Below are 17,635 nucleotides of genomic sequence, written 5' to 3'. Positions count from 1 at the left end.
TCTGTTGAGTAGAGGGAAACATTTCAGAGTGGTTGGATAAAACTACCAATACTTTTTTTTTTTATTTTTTTGAGACCGAGTCTTGCTCTGTCACCCAGGCTAGAGTGCAGTGGCGCGATTCCAACAAAGTTGCCTATAACATTAAATTTATTAAAATAAGACTTTAGGTAACGCTGGTTCCCATTAAAAAAAATAAATAACAGAAGGAATTCATAGGGTAGGAAACTTACCAAAGAATCGAGTAATATGATGGTTTCCCTTTGAATACTGGATAGTATTACACCCAAGTAATAGGGCCTGCTGGGGTGGGAGGGTATTTTGTATCTGTTATCTAATTTCAGGTTCTCTCCTTACCCTTTATCCCATGTAGGCACTGTTTCAAATCATAAGAATTCTTCCTATGCCTGGCGAGCCCCTGACTCTATATTTTGATCACACACTCATCAAGGATAGTACTTAAGTTTGCTTTCCCAGAATAATATTTATTACTTATGCCCATACCAAAAAGTGGAAAGGAAGAAGAAATGGTAATTTCTGCAAATGTTGCTAGTTATATCTCTTGTCACAGTAACTCAAATGGCATCTAGGTGGTTCTTAACCTTGGCTGCACATTGAAATCAGACGGCAGGCTTGATATGGTTTGGCTCTGTGTCCCCACCCAAATCTCACCTCGAATTGTAATAATCCCCAAGTGTTGTGGGAGAGACCCAGTGGGAGGTAATTAAATCATGGGGGCAGGTCTGTACTGTCCTCCTGATAGTGCATAAGTTTCATGAGGTCTGATGGTTTTATAAAAGGGAATTCCCCTGCATATGCCCTCTTGCCTGCTGCTGTGTAAGACGTGCCTTTGCTTCTCCTTTGCCTTCCACCATGATTGTGAGGCCTCCCCAGCCATGTGGAACTGTGAGTTAATTAAACCTCTTTCCTTTATAAGGTACCCAGTCTCAGGTAGGTCTTTATTAGCAGCATGAGAACAGACTTATACAGAGTTCTAAGAATACTGATGTCTGGGACCTACTCCTAAAGACTTTGATTTAATTTGTCTGAGGTAATATCTGGATATTTGAACTTTTAAAAGTTTTCCAGGTGACTCTAAAGTGCAGCCAAGATGGCCTGGAGGACTGTGCGGGGACAGGGTAGGTGAGGAGGAGGAGGCAGCGATTGGATAAGAAGGGAGGGGAAAAGGCCATGGCTGCCCAGTGAGGCGGTGAGGCAGGAAGGAGGCCCAACCCCCGGCCAGGCCTCAGGCCCCAGGGAGAGGTGAGAATGGACCAACTGACATGGGGTTCTGGAGCAGCTGCCCCCAGAGAATGCTTCCCTGAGAGGCTACCTGACCACCCCTCTCCTTCTCCCCCCTCCCCATCCCTCCTTCACCCCCCACCCTTGCCCACCTGCTGTGCTATGAACAGTCAGAGCACCCTCTCCACAAGAGTTTACAAAAGAAAATGGAGGAAATGTCTTTGTCTGGCCTGAATAACAGCAAACTAGAGGCCATAGCTCGGGAGATATAAGTGGACCTAGTCTAGAATTCTTGTTCGGGATTCTGCTTCGAGGTATACCAGGCTGCCAAGTGTGGCTACCTCTTCCTGGATGACACGGACCCTGATAGCATGAAGGATTTTGGTTTTCAACCAGTGGAAGAGCAAAGAGTGTGCTTGCCCCAATTGCAACTGTTGCATTCCTGCCTCCCATTTTGCTCCTCATCTGGATAAGTGCCTGGGAATGGGTGGGAATAGCAGCCGAATCGCCATCCACCGGATTGCCAATAGCAACAATATGGACAAGTCTGAGAGTGACCAAGAGGATAATGATGACATCAATGACAACGACTGGTCCTATGGCTCAGAGAATAAAGCCAAGAAGAGAAAAATCAGGCAAGAACACTGATTCCCCTTGAAGATCTGAGTCTTTAAAACACAAAAATGGGGAACTTTGTGATTTGATTTTTTTTTAAGTATAACAACTCAACTGGGATCAGCTATGAAACCTGGGGCCAGAGGAGATTCATATCCTGTTAAGCATGCAATGTAGGGTGATTTCTGAAGATACCAAGAAGATGTGCACAAAGTCCCTGCACTGCCCACAGATGAGCAGAAGTGAACCTTGCAGATGTATTTCTTCAGGGCCTCAGCTGTCCATCCAGAGGTGGAGAGCTCCCAGGATAATGACAGCTTTGACATGACTGACAGCCAGGCCCTGATCAGCCAGCTTCAGTGGGACTGCTCCTCTGATCTCTCACCCTGTGATTCAGGCTCCCCCAAGACGAGTGAAAATCAGGGATGGGGTCTAAGTACCAACAGCTCTGAGACACAGAAAACCAAGAAAAAGAAATCCCATTTGAGCCTGCTAGGGACTTCCTCCGACCTTGGCTCCAACAAGAAGAGGCCAAAGTTACCGATACCCTTGATGGCCAGCATCTATGATGACATCAGCTGACTTTGGCGCAAGGGATAGCCTTTGGCTGAGCAGAGCCCTCTCTTCTGATCCCCACCCAGGTGCCATAGCCTGGCAAATGGATGGCTGCTAGGGGTTGGGGTTTGGGAAGCTCGGTGGGCCAGGCAGGCAGAGGATCTGATTATGTGCCTCATCTCTGTTGTTCCCTTAACCCTCTAGGATCCCTAACCTGATCAGTCCAACCAATCATTGTCAAGGTCCTCTACAATGGAGCATACCTCCTTGGTGTGCAGGACTCAGACCTGGACATACAATGCTTTGGACATAAGTGTGGTGGTTTTTCTATTTATTCTGTGAGTTACTGAATGTCCAGCTAGGCCAGGGGCCTGAACTGGGCACTGTGCCAAGGCACTGCCTGTCTCCCACCATAGGAACTGGACTAAGCCCTGCTGAGGAGCAATGTGGTGGCCTGGGAGGCTGTGGGTTGGAAGCTGAGCCTTGAGGGGGCCTGCCCTCTTTGCCCTCAGCAATGTGAATGGGTCCAGTAACTTGGAGCTGAAGGGCAAGGATGGGCATGTCCTGTCTGTGAGAAGAATCCTGTCAAATGTCCCCAGTCCCAGGGGTAGGCAGGCACAGAGTACTCTCTGCTGAGGTGGACATCCAGAATTGCCACTACCTTCCCCACCCTTCACAGGGACAGCCCTTTCCCCTTAGTCCCCATGGGCTTCCTTGGCAGCAGGAGCTGTCCTTTTGTTGTTGGGTGCCAAGAAAGGGCCTCCAGCCTCTACAGCTTCAAGGAATGGGAAAGGGAGGATATGAAGAGGGAGCTGTGTCAGAATTACTCCCCATGACTCTCCTCCCTGACCCAGGGCTGGTGAGGAGTGGTGCCCCAAGGTGAGAGGGAACTGTGTTGCTTTATTTGCAATGTTTTCTTACCTCATTCACTGCCCCAGGAAGGGGCCCAGCATCACTCTCCTGGGGTGGCCCTGTGTTCCTCCTACCCACCCTGCCCCACTGCCCTACCAGGGCAGCCCAAGTTCCCAACTGCTGCTTGCCAACCCCCTTCACCTTGACTGGCTTCTCCTCCTATCTCAGTGCTCCTGCCTCGAAAGCCCCCCATTTCCCTTCCTTAGTGCTTTTAAGTTGTTTATTCTGTACTTGTGGTTTGGGACTCTGAGGAAAATCTTAATCTCATGCCTCCTCCACCTTTCCTAGGAGTTATGTGGGAAGAGAAGGTGGCCTCTGTGTTCTGGGTTGTCAGTGGAGGGGAAGGGGTATCATTGCCCTTCTGTGGAACTGTCAAATGCCAGTGTGTCCACCTGCCTTGTCTACATCCTGAAGAGACATTCCAGCCCCCCTCTATGCGGGCACCACTACTCCCAGGAACCAATCTGGAGGACCACAACCTGGGCTGAGAGCAGAGCTGACTGACATGGGTAGAGGTGATCCTTTGCCAAGTTCTCTGGCACTTGCTGGACATGTCCTCTGCCCTCTTCCCAAGAGGAGCCATCCTACATTTGGGTAGTTAGTACCCAGGATTGGTCGGACTGTTCAGGTTAGGGATCCTAGAAGGTAAAGGGAACAACAGAGATGGGGCTACAGTGCCCTGTTTGGAACCCCACTGTCCCCCTAGGGTGACTCTGATGGTGTCTGATGCCTGGTTACAAATTAGTTTTGCCAACAAATTGTGATTATTTTTTAAAAACCAGATTTTAGCAGGAGTTAGAATAAGTCCTGGGGCCTGGGCTCCTCTGTTCTTGGCCCCATAGCCTTCTACCTCCCAGGGAGGCCAGAGATAGAGGAGAATCTCACCAGGCCTCCAGCCTCCTTCCAGTTGCAATCTTGGGAGTAGGCTGAAGGTGAAGGGAGTAAGGCTGTGGGCCACTCTCCCTGCTGAAAGGCAGCTGCAACTCAGGCCCTAATATACCCTTTTCTCTCCTCTTTCCTCTTTTTCCCCCTTCTGGTTAGAGGAGAGAGAAGTGGGAAGTAGTTTGGGAACTCGTTTGTCCACATAAACTTCCCCATTGTTCCTTGGCCCACCCTCAGGGCAGAGTCCCCTGCCTAGGCTGGGTAAGAGATGGGCTTGCTCCAGCAAGGACCCTGAGGGAACAAACCCTTTTCCTTCTGAAAAGAGAGTTCCCCGTACCATGTAGTTGAACAGTTGCTAGGAGCTTCCCACTCCCCTCCCTCTTACAGCAGGCTGTGTAGACTTCAATTCCTATCCTTCCAATCCCAGCTAGGTGTCATCTGCCCTTTGTCTGTATCCTATCATGTGTCTGAGTGTGTGTGTGTGGGAGGGGGTGTTGGGGGGTGATTCTGTACTAATTTCCATGGCCAGTGGCTTTTACTTCCATGCATCACTCCCACCCCCCCACCCCCACATACTCAGGGGCCACCGGCCTGGCATTACCACATGCTGGGGTGATTGAGGGAGGGGAGTGGAGCTCACGCTGTCCTGTCATCTTGAGACTTTTATTTTTGCATATGTAATTCATTCTGTACAGGTAGCTAACTCTGTAAATGCTATGTATTCCCTCTGCCCCCATGGCTGCTTTTGTAAATAAACTGCATCTCCTGTTGGTAAAAAATAAAGTAAAGTAAAATAAAATAAAATAAATAAAATAAAATAAAATGTGTAGCCAAGACTGAGAAACACTGTTTTACACCTTTGATTAATTTGACACCATCAGAATTGATAATGGTGACTGCTTGGATCCATAAATTTGAGAACCTACCCTGAAGTAGTAGGAACCAAACCAACCCTTAAAGCTCCATCAACCAGCAACAGCATGGACATGTGCCCAACATAGCATGAGAAGTACACATTTCTTCCAAGTACCAGAAAGATATAAAGTGTTTATCAGGCCTTTGGAAAAACGAAGTGCTCTTGAAAATGCCATATATATATATATATATATATATATATATATATATATATATATAAAACACATATGTTTTACATATCAGTGATATATAACTCTCACTTCAAGAGATTATAGCAAAGGAAGACAGCCAGATGAAAATACTATTAACTGAATTTTTCCTTGCAATAGCTTCCAAAATGGAGATGAGCAGCAGCTGCATTTGAGTTAAGTGATTCATGTATATTGAAAAGGTAGCATCTACTGTTTGACACTTTGCACCTCCTCACACGGCTCAGCATCAGTACAGTTCCATTAAGCCAGTTTGCCCCAGCTATCTTGGCCTTTAGATCTGCCTGCACTACTGAGGTTGTGCCAGCCAGGAACAGTCTTACAAAGAATCATATTAAATTTAATGTCACCACTCTTCATCTAGGTGACAGTGACCAAGTCAATGAAAGATGGTGGTGACCTCTGCGACTCTGGCACTCTGGTGACTCCTTGTAAGTCTGTCTTGTTTATTTCCACATGTCTTCTCTGTCCCACAGTTACACACATTGCTACACCACCCTAGTTGCTCCATGGGAGTGAAGGGCTGATTTCACTATTAGGTTATTCAGGACATTTTTCCACCTAAGTCAGCACACCCTCAGTGAGTGCTTGAATGTCCCAACTCCGCAGTCATGGGATTGACTATAACAGCTTACTAGAATAGTTAGTACTTAGGAAGAAAACCTAGTAAGTACTCTCAAAAAGTGTTCTGGGCCATGAGACTACAATCTGTAAAATAAGACTAACGGAACTGGGATTATATACTACAGAGAAGAAAGACTTGGGAAGGGAGTACTTGGGGAAGGGGATATCTTTGCAGTCTGTAATATTGGAAGCTATGCCAAACAACACCTTATTTGGCACCTGCTAAGACTTTAATGGGCTTAGTTGCCATGGATAGATGACCTACACCGGGAGGCTTTTTTTATTTTTTATTTTTAGATGGAGTCTCGATCTGTTGCCCAGGCTGGAGTGCAGTGGCACGATCTCGGCTCACTGCAACCTCTGCCTCCCGGGTTCAGCCTCCAGAGTAGCTGGGACTAGAGGCGCATGCCACCATGCCCGGCAATTTTTTTTTTTTTTTTTTTGTATTTTAGTAGAGATGAGGTTTCATCATGTTGCCCAGGCTGGTCTCGAACTCCTGAGCTCAGGCAATCAGCCTGCCTCGGCCTCCCAAATTTCTAGGATTACAGATGTGAGCCACTGCACCCAGCGGGATTTCTTTTCTGATTCCAAAATTGAAGATGATCTCACTCCTTTCTACCCCTGGACTATTTAGTATATATTACAGGGCACTTATTATGTGTGACCCAAAATTCTAGTTAGCTGTCATGTGTCTGTGTTTCACTCTGGATTTTGGGTTTCCTGAAAGCAGTAATGTTTTGTACTCATTTTTTTGTATTTCCAGTGCCAGCTCAGGGTCAGGCACAGAGTAGGCATGCAGGAGCTAAATGAATAACATGAACAAAAGAATACATTCCGTAGCAGTGAGCAGTTTTATAAATTGGACAGTGCTTTCAAGAAAACTTAGAGTTTTATTCCTTGGAATATATGACCTCTAAATTTTACATGGCAGATTTGACTCCTATTTGAGTACTACAAATGAAGAAAATTAACTACAAGATCTTAGAATGTTTATACATTCACCCATTCAATAAATATTTGTTGAGCTCCCAAGGTTTCAAGCCTATTTCTAGGCACTTGCAACATACCAGTAAATGAAATACACAAAACCTCTACCTCACAAAGCTTATATTCTAGCAGATAGTAAAAATTAGACGTAAATTATATTTATGTTTCCTACTTTTATCTGCCTGCCTACTGCATAAGTCCAGGTTTAAGTCCCCAGATAATAAAGCCAGATCATGAGGAGGAGTTGAAGCATTTTGAGAACTGAGAAAAGATAATCAAAATACAGTGTTTGGGACACATTTAAACATAAATTTGAGATAGGTAGGCCCATGAGAAGACATTTGTAGTAGTCCAGCTGTGAGCTACACAGACCCTCAATGAGAAATTTGACTATGAAGATGAAGAGGAGAATAGCACAGTTAGGCATCTGAAAGATGGGGCAAAAGAGAAGGGAAGAGTATCTAGTACCTCCAAGATTAGCTGCAAGGTAGCAGAAAGTATAAGCATAGGAGCAGAAGTAAATTTAGAACATTTATATTGATTGTGTCCACAGGGTATGTTTATTTGTGTCCATTTCAACATCCCTGCTCCAGCTGGGCTTTGTCAGCTTTTGCCACTTCTGCTTTGCTCCCAAACCAGTGAGATATAAGAATTTAGTTTGCTCAAGGGTTCTCAACCTCTGTGGTCAGTGAAAGTCCATGACCTAGCAGGACACACAGCCACTCTTGGCTCACCCCGGAAATATCCCAGGACAGAACACAGGGGGTTCCACTTCCACTTTCCAGTCCCTAAAGCAAAGAAACAGTCTGGGTGTGTGAAAGGCAATGGCTGTGCAAGAGACTAAGGGATGTACCAGAAAAAGTTCACTCTCCACTTGAATTAATCTGGACAGTGTTGTGCAATATGAAACAGCACAAATTTGGAGTCACACAGAACCTGGTAAGATTCATGGTTCCACGATGTGTGACTTTGGGGAAGTTAGTTAATTTCAGAGACTCTGCTTTATCTATAGAGTAATAATAACTGACAGATTTGGGATAATGCATGTAAAAATGCTTCAGTTTCCAATAAATTTTAAGAATAGAGATCTAAGGCGTTCCCTATCTGGGGAGCTCCTTTGTAGATTACCAGATACTCTACCCCTCATGGGGAGGTTTTGTACAGTTTCTGTTCATCTTACTTGCTACTCTGACAAAGTCACCAAACCATTATTTGAATGTGGATTGTCAATCTTCTTACCTTCTCTTCTGATCTTAGAAACAATGTGTAAAAATTATTAAAAATTGTAGTATAAAGCAAAATAACTGATATTTATTGCTTACATTTTAAATAACTGATATTTATTAGTTACATTAGTTATCTTCAAGGTAACTTTATGAAATACATACAAATTTTAGCCCCATTACAATGAGAAAATGGAAACTAACTTATATAAGGCCTCATGCCTTAGTAAGTAGAAAATCTGGGATTAAAACTCAGTTTTCCTTCTTTGTTGAAACTGAAAGTCCCCCCTAAACCTACCCCACAGATAACAATTTGTTGTCCGCCCTTCACAGAATTTTTCTATGCATATATTAACCTATATTTTTCAACAAAAATGGACTCATACATTCTTGTTTAAATTTTACTTTCTTCATCTATAATATGTTGTAGGCATCTTTCTGTAAGTGTACATATAAAACTACTCCCATTCTTTTTAATAGCTTCATCATATTCTTCAGTATATTGATGAACTAACATTTATTTAAGCAATCTCTTATTGATAGGCATTTAAGTTGCTTCTAACTTTTCCATATTACCATAGACAATGCAATAAACATCTTGTATTTCATCGTACACTTGTGTAAATGTTTCTGTTGAATAACATCCTAAAACTTTAATTGCTCAGTGATTTTTTTTATCTTAATAGGTATTGTCAAATTACTTTCTAGAGTGGTGGCACCAGTCTAAACTCCAACCATCCCTGTATGAAAGTGTCTTTTTCCCTACACCTTCAACAAAAATGGGCAGCATCAGTTGTTTTTATACTTCGGCTATTATAAGTGAGGTTTAGCATATTTCTATGGGTTTACTAGCCAAACATATTACTTCTTGTGCAAATTGTCTCCTGAGTGTTCATTCTTTCATTAGTTGACTTAAATTATTCTTATTTATTTGTAGATGCTATAATGTATAATGGATATTTTATGGTATTTTCAAATGCATTAGTTTTGTCTGATTATTACAATTGTACATTTTAATTGTAGAAAATCAGAAAATGGAACAAAGTAAAAAGTACAAAAGAAAAATTATTTTAGGTCTTCCAGTTAAAATATGTATTTGATGCATATTTGAAGAAAATTATAAAAATAACTTATTAAAGAAAATATATGATTATTAGAAAAATATGAAAATACAAAAAATTATAAGAAAAAAATTAAACTATCTGCAAGCTCATCATACTTTTAACCTAGTTTGGATTATGGCTTATGTACAATTTCATATTCTGCTTTATTACTTAACATTAAATTGTAAACTTTTCCCCAAGCCATTAAAATTTCTTCCAAAACTGTAATAAATTTTTCAACAGCTTCATTGAGATATAATTTATAGAACATAAACTTTACCCACTTAAAATGTACAATTCAGTGGTTTTTAGTATATTCACAGAGCTGTGCAACCTTTGCCATAATCAATTTTAGAATATTTTCACAGCTCCAGAAAGAAATCTTATACCCATTAGCAGTCACTTCCCATTTTTTCACTGGCCCTAAGCAGCAATTTCTCCTAACCCCACGCAGTAATAAACCTACTTTATGACTCTAGATTAATTTGCCTATTTTTTGGAGAACTTTTAATGCTGGCTTATTTGTTTCCACCTACTAATATGGGCATGAATGCCTTGAAATCCTCCAGATAGTATGTGCTTAGGGAAAGCAAACATAAGGTTAGTACAGCCGAAATGTTATTACATTGTTTGTATTACATGCATTTGGGTTATAGCATAGGTCGAATCCCGTCCTGAAGAAAACAGCTGCCTCACATCTGGAGTCTGCAGTCTAGCAAACTAGTCAAGGCTAGAGATGCTAAAAATGAAGTTATTCAACTGTACAAAAGTTGTCCTGCTTCACCCCGAACTTCAATTTGGAACAACCTCCTTATTTGCTCTTAATTCTTCCTATAAAAGACCTATACAGATGGTGTGCACCTATAGCCCCAGGTACTCAGGAGGCTGAGGGAGGAGGATTGCTGAGCCTAGGAGTTTGAGGCTGGAGTGAGCAGTGGTCATGATACTGCACTCCAGCCTGGGAAAAAGAGGGAGGTTCTGCCTCAAAAAAAAAAAAAAAAGGAAAAGAAAAAAGACCTATCCAATCCTCAAAATATACTGGAAATGCCATGACCTCCCTTCTCAAAGCCTTTCCTGACTCTGAGGGGAATTTGGATCTTTGTTTCCTTGTAGTTTTATATTAGTTTAACCTCCTAGGATAGTACCTTCTACATTCAATTTGGTTATACCTAACAGACAGAACCTGACACATATGAGGCCCTTGGCTGGGCCTAGAGTTACAGAGATAAAACTCATAGTACAAGAGTCAGTGTTGGATAGTGGTAGCCAGAACATGGACTCTATCCACAAACTGTATAGGTTCAATTCCCAGGTCCATTTCAAATTAAATTTGGAGCCCAGGCCTTGAGCCTTACACTTTTTGTAAAATGTGAATAAATTAGTACCTTTCTCATAAAGCTACTATGAAAGAATGAAGGAGAAAATTTTTGTAAGGGCCCTAACAAAAGCCTGACATACACAGTAAGTACTCAAGTCTATTGATGAAATTAATTGGATTTAAATTGAAAGTCCATTTAACAGGAGCCAGGAAAAAGGCTTGCAGGCCTAGCCTACCAGGGATCTTCCTGGGCTGTTGTTTGTTCACGTCTCCAAGTCAGTAGGTAGAGTGGGTGGAAGTAGGAAAATGACAAAATTTTTTCATTTTATGTATCACATCCACCCACTCACAGCCACAACTGTCTCACTTCCTCTTTTTCTGTCACCTTAAACACCAGAGCTCAAAAAACACTGCTGCTTATTGTTCAATCAAAAATAAGGGCGGTGGCATATAGTTTATTTTTTATTTGTTTTCCATTCTGCTTGCATGCATGTAACCAATGGATCCCAGCTTGATTTTCAAGCATACTCTTGGTTGTTTTAGTTGACTGATTAATACTATTAGCTTTTCACCTCAGAGAGAGCAACTAGGGCTCAGTAAGTACAAAGCAGCTCCACTCTGTCCAGTCTAGAAATGGCCTCTCCCAAATGCATTTTTGAGAGTAATTTCTTAGAACCTGCATAATTGGAGGATGTAGCAGCACGAGTGGCAGTGTGATGTAAATAAAGGTAGTCTGGGTTCTGGTCCTACCTCTGCCACTGATCTTCACTGTGTATCATTAAACACATTCTATTCCATCACTAAGCTTCATGTTTTCCCCCTGTGAAGTCGAGGTGAAGGAGGAGGACTCATTGTGGTCTCAAAGGGTCCTGTAGGCTCTGACTTTCTGTGATTTTAAGTATGGATCTAGAATTGGTGGTGAAGGAGAGAGTTGGGTGCCACATAGAACTCTCAGCTCTCCATCCTTACATACCTGCTTCTTTCTGCACTCTCCTATACTGAGGGATATGACAATCTCCCATGGCTTCACCATCACATGTCTTTGAATGATTGTCAAAGTTCTCCCTCTAGGCGTGATCTCCTCTGAACTCCAGTCCTACCTTCTTCACCCTATGAGGACATCTCACTGCAGGAGTCCCATCACCTCTGTTTCCACATGGCTAATCCCAAACTGTCTTCTGCTAAAAATAACCTCTCCCCTTGAACACTTTCTGAGCTCTGTTTATGGCCTTATTATTGCCCAGGACAACCATATCTACAACATGAGTAGTATCTATGCTTTTCACTTAGCCATGATGCACTCTGCCACATGACCAAAACCTAGCCACTCTTCTTTCCACAGTCTCTGGCATCCACCCCTTATACTCTGATTTCACTGTCACTGTCCTGCATTTACTCATTTGTTGCAAATCCAGACTGGTTTCCCTGCTTCTACCCTTGCTCATCTATATTCTACAATAGAGAAGCAAGGGCAATCCTCTTAAAATACAAATAAGATTATCTCATCCTCCTGTTCAGATCCCTCCAATCATCCCTTATCTCAAAATAAAAGTTAAAATCATTTAAATGCCCTACAAGGACCTGCATAATATACTCTCCCTCACCCTTTTCCATTCCCATCTTATCTTCTCCCAATTTTCTCCTTCACTCCCTCTGCTCCAAACACACCTCTTTGAACATTCTAGGCATGTTCTTGTCTCAAGGTCTTTGCACTTGCAGTCCTCCATGCCTGGAATTATCTTTCCCCAGACATCTGCTAAGCCTACTCTCATATTTCATTCAGGTCTGTTCAAATATTACTTCCTCTGAGAATACATGCTATCTCACTACTCTCTGTATTAGTGTTACATCACCGTCATAAAAAATTAGAACAACTTTACTGGCTTAAAGCAACATAAATTAACCATCATACAGTCCTGGAGGTCAGAAGTCTGCCATGAATTGTATTGAGCTACAATGAAGATGTCAGAGGACTGCATTCCTTTCTCTAGGGTCTAGGGGAGAATCCATTTATTTGCTCTCTCAAGCTTCTAGAGGCCACCCCTTTTCCTTGGCACATGTTTTCCCTTCCTCCATCTTCAAAGTTAGCAGTGTTGCACCTATTTGTGCCTTTCTCCCATAGTCACATTTCCCCCTACCTAACTGACTCCTCTGCCTCCCTTTTCCACTTTTAAGGACTCTTGTGATTACAGTGGACTCACCTGGGTAATCCAAAATAATCTCCCTATGTTAAGGTCAGTTGATTTGCAACCTTAAATCCATCTGCAAATTTAATTCTCCTTTGCCATGTAACCTAACTTATTCACAGGTTCTGGGGATTAGTATACAGACGTCTTTGGGGGTTTAGTACTCTGCCTATCACACTCTCACACTCTCTATCCCACAGCCCTGCTTTATTTTACTTCATGGTACTCATCACCATTTGACATATTATACACAATATGCATATTTGTTAACTAGATATACATAATCAAGGAAATCAAATCTTTCTATGAAGCTTGTTAAAATATTTCCACTTCCCCAAGACAATCATTTTCAACTTTGTTAGCTGTTTTTTTGTTTTTTTTTTTTTTGGCCAGGGGTTGACTTCATATCTCTGAATAACATGCTCATATTGCTATTGTTATTCTTAAGAATCTAGCTCTAATTCACTCCCTCACCTCTATTCACCCAAGTCCTGCACATACACATGAGTATTTCCTGTCTTCATATTCCACAATTTATTATTAATAAATAAATTATTTATAGACATTGGTGGTGGTGAGAGCAAGATTCAATGTTTATGTTACTGGTACATCATGGCTGAGCCATATAATATATAATTATATAATGATTGATTTTCCTTTTGATATTTGCTTGGTTGTTTTTTAAACTTTTTTCTTTCTATTAAAATTTAAGTTTCATGTCTGTTTCTTTACTACTATATCCCCCAGGACCTAGAACAGTGTCAGAAACAACAAAAGTGCATTATATGCATTTATTCAATACCTATTATATGCCTGGTCTTACATCTAGGGTCTTGTAAATATCTTCATCATGGCGTCTTTCAAACTACCAACACAATGTCACTAAACACAGAGTTAGGAATAAATTCACACAATCAGCTCTCAGAATTTAAGTTGGCTCTAGTACACCATTGGTTGAAATCCAGTCACCTAAATTTCTGTCTATTCCCTTCCTCTTCCCTGCTACAGAACTCCTAGGGATCCCCAGAACATAGGTTGAAAATCCATGGGTGAATATGACACCTTTAGAATATAGATGGGAACACTGAGGCCTAGAGAAGTGAATGAACCCAGGTCTCCTAATGCCCATTTCCATGCTCTTTCCATTGCATTATACAACCAATAGTCTAATTAGTCTCTCAGTTTTCTGCTTCCAATTTCCCCATCCTATTCCATTGATATTCTGCAAACAGATTTGGTCCTAAGAAACTGCTTTCAAGGGCAGCAGACCCCTGTTTCACTATAGAACCTTTTACGGCTCCCATAGAAGTCTTTAAGATCAAGTCTAGGCATTTTGGCCTTATTTTCAAGACCCTCCACAATCTGGCTTAGCTTTTTCTTCTCCTGCCTTTCTAAATATACACCAAGCCAAAGTCCAGCTGACTCTCCCTGTTCATCAGAATCATTCTTGCCTTTGATTGTCTCTGGACTTTGGCACTTTCTCTACCACTTACCTGGAATTTTTCCCCATTCTTTTTGCCTATCCAATGCTAACCAAATCTCACATCCCAGCCCACACTCCAGCTCCTCTAGAATGCTTTCCTAAACCACTGAAGTCCATAGGGATTGCTACCACCTCTCAACTCCCATTGTACAAAAGAGTTTCTGCCATTCCTTTGTCCCTTAATATGTAAGGCCTGTTATTGTTAGTTTTCTTCAAAATCCTCATATTTATCTTTCTATGTATCTTTAGGTTGATGTTTATATGTGTATTTCTCTGTATATGTATGTTATATCTGTGTTTTTACTTAAGTGTTCATATGTTTATATGCATGTATTATCTACCTATGTCCTGCTTGAGTATATGAATCTGTGTTTCATTGCTTGTTTTCTCATGTCTATGTGCAGGTCTATGTGTATTTGTGTGTTTGCATGCATATTTTGTGTGTCTGTGTCCCATGCACTTACATGTCTCTGTGTGTATATTTTGTGTATTGTGCATCAATGTGCTCATGTTTGTGCTTAAGGCCACATTATATACATATGTATAGCCATACACAAATGTGTGACCATATGTGTCTGTGCATTTATGTTTATTTGTAGTACTTATGGGGTTGTGTGTGTGTGTGTCCTCGAGCAGGGTCTATGTGGATTTCCTCTTTATACCACTGCTTCCCTCCAGCTCAGTAAGCCCAAGCTGCACATACATAGAGGAAGGTCTCAGATAATGTTTACACACTGATAAATTTCTCCAATCTGACCTTTCAACCTTTGTCTAGAAAGGTGGGCTATGGGGGTAGGAATAGACACAGAGCCACAGTGACCTCTGAATATTGGGCTTCAAAGGGTGTGAGTCGTTTTCTCTGCTGCTCACCCACATTCTGTGAACTCCTATCACATGCACATTATTATCTCATGAAGCACTGAGTTTGAAAATAAGAAAAAGGTGGACTCCTTGAATTAAAGTAATTATCCATCTCCCTCCTCTTCAACCGCTTCATCTTTTCTGGCTCATGCCCTGGTGCATGGAGGATCAAAGGTACAATTTTTTGAAACACCAACTTGGATGGTAAATTGCACTTCTGCCATTTATCAGTTGTGTGACCATGGGCAGGTTCCACGGTACCTCCAGACCTCAGTTCTCTCAATAAGGAAAGGTTATTCATAATGCCTTCTTTGTGAGGTAAGGCCTAGGGATAATGTGTACAGCACAGAGCAGGAGTTCTACAAATGGTAGTTTTAGTATCGCTTTACCTGGGAAGCCTTCCCATGCTACTATTTCCTTCACTAAATACTGCCCAAACCACAAGTTTCACAGCTCAGTTAATAATTCACCTTGTATTAGTGGTTCATATGTGTTTGTCTTTCCTTTACACTAAAATCTCACTTATACAGGGACCATATCTAACATTTCTTTTCTCTCCCTCACAACATCCAGAAAAGATCTGGAACTATTGTAGAAGTGGTCATTAAAGGTATGAATGAAGCAGAATAGTGTGTTACTTAACAGTATCATTTCTGGAGGCATATAGATAGGAGTTTGAATCTTGTCTAGGCACCCTCTATAAAAGTAAGTGATTTCACCATTCTGGGTTTTAGACACATTTGTAAAATGGAGATATATTGAATTCATTCATTCAACAAATATTTATTGAGTGTCTTATATGCTAGGCACCGTTTTAGGCACTGGAAATACAACAATGAACATGACATGCAAAAATTCCTGCCTTCAGAAACCTTACATTCCAGTCTTACATTCTGGAGATGGACAACAAACAAGTAAGACAATAAATATACAATATGTCAAGTAGTGGTGGGCTCTACAATGAAAAAGAAAAGTAGTGTAAGGGAGTATAGAGTGGTAGGGAGAGATACAAGAGTACCTACAATAATACCCACCTGAGGGGTTGTAAGAAACAAGGGAAATAACCCATGCAAGGTGCTTAATTCAGTGACTGGAAGAGTAAAAGATTTTAAATAGCAACTATCATTATATAGTTGTTATTGTATGTATAGTATAGTTTGATTTTTATAAATCTGAGAAGATACAAGCATCAAGTATAATTATGTTCATGTTACAATTAGGGAAGCTGAGGTTCAGAGAGATTTGACTTGTTCAAGGCCTCAGTATGAAGGAGACACAGAGCCAGGCTTATCTCCAGGTTTCTGACTTCTCATTCAATTCTTTTACTAATCAAGAGGCCTACTGAGCCTACTGCAATACTGGAAGTCTTTCCCAGCCTTGAAGTAATGTTGTGCATACTCCCCAGGACATTTCTTTATCTTCAGATCCAGGAGGTCCTAACAAAATGCAAGAGGTAGCTCAAAACATACACAATCACCTGGTCAGGCAGAAATTTACACCTGTCCAGTGTGCTTTTTAGCGTGGAAGGGGAGGGGTGTGTGTGTGTGTGTGTGTGTGTGGTGGTGGCGGTAGTGGTGATAGGGTGTTGGTTGAAAAATATCAAAGGAGGGTTCCCTGAAGCTCAGGGTTTCCTGAGTGAGGACCCAGTGGGAAAAAAATGGCTAAAAGTTGAAGTGAGATAGAAGGAGTGCAGTACTCAAAAAAAAAAAAAAAAAAAAAAAAAAAAAAAACAAGGAACAACCAGCCAAGGGGGATTGGGCCCTAGAGGCAGAGGTGTTTGATAGAATTCCATGTAATAATGGGTCCTGAAATGCTGGAATGTCGCCTTAGCCCATGCACAGCTCCAAATCATCTGTATGCAGCCACCCCTTGGCAAGTATGTTTCTTTACATTCCCACTCCCCATCTCTGCACAAACTCCTCCCTCCCCTGACCAAGTCCTTTCCTATCCCTCCAATCAAAAAGTAAACTAAGCTTAGATGTTACTTACAGTGCAGTATGAATTTTTGGGATGTATTTGTGCTTTTGAAAGTGCTTATAGTTTCAAAGCTTAGTAGACAAAGGGCAGTGCCAAACCTAGTTAGACTGCTGATGAAATTACAGTCACTCTGGGGCCTGTGAAGAGGAGCAATTTCTGGGGCAGTTGAGCTTTGCTAGGAGGCATAATATTACTCTCTTGTAGGTCAAGGGCCTGTACCAATTGGAAGTCAATGAAAAATTCAACCTAATAGAGCATACCACTAATGGGCTCCTGCACTGGAGGCTAGGCTTAAATTTCCCTTAAAAGAAGTAAAAAATAAATTCTTTATGAAAAAGCACGGAGAACATTAATGAAAATGAATTCTCCCTTACCATCAGAGAGGTGGAACCATTGTAGAAAGTGATTCAAAGAGCTTCCTCAATATGAGATATGAGGCATATTCACCCATAACAGCCTTATCCATGGGCTTGTCAATTATTCAAGCTTTGATGTGTAGAAAGCCCTTTAATACACTAAGCTCTTGTACTCTTAAGCCCAAAAGCA

General features: G+C 41.6%; 1 pseudogene; it reads left to right on the top strand.

Moving 5' to 3' along the window:
* The first annotated feature begins 1,445 nt into the window (after positions 1-1,445).
* Positions 1,446-2,436, top strand: LOC100603569 (annotated as a pseudogene).
* The last annotated feature ends 15,199 nt before the right edge of the window (positions 2,437-17,635 follow it).

The sequence above is a fragment of the Nomascus leucogenys genome, chromosome X (genome assembly GCF_006542625.1).
Source record: "Nomascus leucogenys isolate Asia chromosome X, Asia_NLE_v1, whole genome shotgun sequence".
NCBI classification, from domain to species: domain Eukaryota; kingdom Metazoa; phylum Chordata; class Mammalia; order Primates; family Hylobatidae; genus Nomascus; species Nomascus leucogenys.
This window is presented reverse-complemented; position numbering and strand designations above follow the sequence as displayed.